The sequence below is a fragment of the Penaeus japonicus genome, unplaced genomic scaffold, assembly GCF_977035675.1.
Source record: "Penaeus japonicus unplaced genomic scaffold, GWHDUDI00000001_assembly GWHDUDI00000015, whole genome shotgun sequence".
In the NCBI taxonomy this organism is placed as follows: Eukaryota; Metazoa; Arthropoda; class Malacostraca; order Decapoda; family Penaeidae; genus Penaeus; species Penaeus japonicus.
Window position 1 is genome coordinate 30,542,954 of NW_028234417.1, and position 2,500 is coordinate 30,545,453.

The 2,500-nt window shown below is 48.1% G+C and overlaps 1 protein-coding gene across 17 annotated transcripts in view; it reads left to right on the forward strand.

Moving 5' to 3' along the window:
- The window catches only part of Sap47 (Synapse-associated protein 47kD), a 174,567-nt gene that overhangs the window by 72,629 nt on the left and 99,438 nt on the right, over positions 1-2,500 (forward strand). The window lies entirely within an intron of this gene.

A 2,500-nucleotide genomic window follows, 5' to 3' on the forward strand; every position in this document is an offset into this window, starting at 1 on the left:
AGTAGTAATAGTAATTGCCGTAGTAGTAACAGCAGTAGTCGTACTTGTTCTAGTTATAGTAATACTCCGGGCCTATAGACCCTGATAGGGGTAGTAGCTTCAGCAGTAGCTTCAGAATTCCCAGGACAGAATCATAGTAGTGGTGATAATAATAGTCGTAGTAATAACAATAGTAGTCATACTAGTTATAGTCATAGTAATAATCAGGCCCTTTAGATCCTGATAGTACAAACAGCAGTAGTAGCTTCTGGATTTCCAGGACAGAATCACGCAAGCAGTCCACACCGCACCCCGGCCCGAAATAGCCGTGTATACGAACGATTATTTCGGGCCGTTCCCTTATACATAGAACTTGGGTTCGGAGATTGAAATGAATTCGGCACATGCGATCGGGCCGTCGCCGCCGCCGCCGCACCCGCCGCCCACTGATTGCTAGGTCGGACGCACCTCGCTAATAGTCTGTCCGTCGGTGGTAGGGGGGGGAAAGGGGATGGGGGAGAGAGGGGGTTGACCTGTGGGGGGGAGGAAGGAAGGGGATGGGGGAGAGGGGGTTGGCCTGTAACTTTGCGTCCTGTAGTCTTTAAGGTCTTACAACGATAACCCGGATAACGAGATCGCTTTGTGTCGGTAGTCACCCTTTCTCGGTAGGTCAGGGTCGGGAGGATGAGAGATCGGAATACAGGTCAATCAGAGGCAGGTTAATTCACGGGCAGGGTGAGGGGGAGTAGGAGGGGGAGGGGGGGCATGGTCTCAGATTTCGTCTTAGCATAGAGAGGAGGAGACGGCAGGAGGAGGAGGAGGATGATAAGAAAAGGAAGGAGGAAGAGGGACAGGGTCAGAGTGGGAGGAGGAAGAGGGATAGATGCAAGAGGAAGATTTTTCAAGAATGAGAAGGGAAATATAAGAAGAACTAGTATGTAAGGAAAGAGTGAGAGGAAATGGAAAGAGAATAGAGGAGGAAGAGGAAGAAATGGAAGGAGGAAGAGGGGGAGAACAAGGTGGGAGGAGAAAGACGAGGAAGAGGAGAGGAGGAGGAATTGGAAGAGGTGGAGAAGGAAAAGAAAGTGGAAGAGGATGTGGAGGAGGAAGAGATACACAAAGAAAGAGAACGAGAAATGGGAGGAGAGGAAGGGACAGGACGGGAGGAGGAAGAGAAAGAGGAAGAAATAGGAATAGAATTGGGAAGAGGGTATGGAACAGGATAGAAGAAGGAAAAGAAGGAGTAAGTTGAGGAAGGTGAGAGGTGATGGGGGTCACATGCGGCGCCTCCTTCAGGTTGACTTGGGTATGCGTGACGGCGGGACATCCATCCTGGTTTCCCTCGAAGGGCGATATCGACCTGCGTTCGTACCCTGAGGGCGGCGGGGGACGAGGGGGGGGGGGTAAATGAGACGTGAAATGCCTTGGAGCCGAAAAGGGAAGATAAGAGTAGAATAAAGGGATGTAGTGATTGGGAGAGAGAGAGAGAGAGAGAGAGAGAGAGAGAGAGAGAGAGAGAGAGAGAGAGAGAGAGAGAGAGAGAGAGAGAGAGAGAGAGAGAGAGAGAGAGAAAAGAGTCTTAGATCTGTTGAGTGTAGAAATTCCAAGGTCGTCTGTTAGGGTTGCTGTTAAAGGGGCTTCCGTTGAAAATGGCCAGGTCTTTGGTGCTGTTCATGGGATCCCTGTTAAAATTATGCGGGTCTTTAAAAGGCCCTATTTCTTTATTGTAATTACTGATGACTTATGATGATGGCCATGAAATACGCTTTTACTGAAGACTGTGATGAATGGGATTATCAGCAATATTAATGCGTGCCATTTATTAACGTCGAGACCGGCACTGTGACCACCACCACGCTTGCAGTCACTAAAGAGCGAGCAAGGAAAGACAGTCAAGCACAGAGGCACGGAGGAGGAGGAAGATCGCTAAAGCTGCGGAATCCGTTCGACTCGATTTTGAATGACGTTTCGTGGCTGGTGCTTCCGAGGGAGCGGGCGCGTCGACTTGATGTAGTGAGGAGGGACGGTCGGGTGTCTTATGTTTTATTGCTTTTTTTTTTTTTGGGGGGGGTTAGGGAAAGTGGAGGGTCTTAGCGGTGTGTGTGTGGGGGGGGGGGAGGGGGGGTCACGTTATATGGATATGTTTTTATGTAGATTTTTTTTTGTGTATGTTTTTATGTATGAGTATTTTTCATATGTTTCTTCTTCTTTGGTGTTTATTTTATATTTTTACTTTTATTTTGGTTAATTTAGTGGAGATAGAAAGTGGAAGAAAACTTAATATCTATAGAGAGAAGAGAGAGATAGAAAGAGAGAGAGAAAGAGAAAGAGAAAGAGAAAGAGAGAAAAGGGGAGGCAGAGAGACGGTTAAAAGATGACTGGACTTCGAAAAGGAGACAAGTAGGTGGATAAATATATAATGATAGACGACCATGAGCAGAGCTTAGGCGGCGGCGACGGTCTGATTACAGTTGTATCCCTCATCCCACCACCGTGTCCCCGAGGTGTGCCAAGCGCCTAA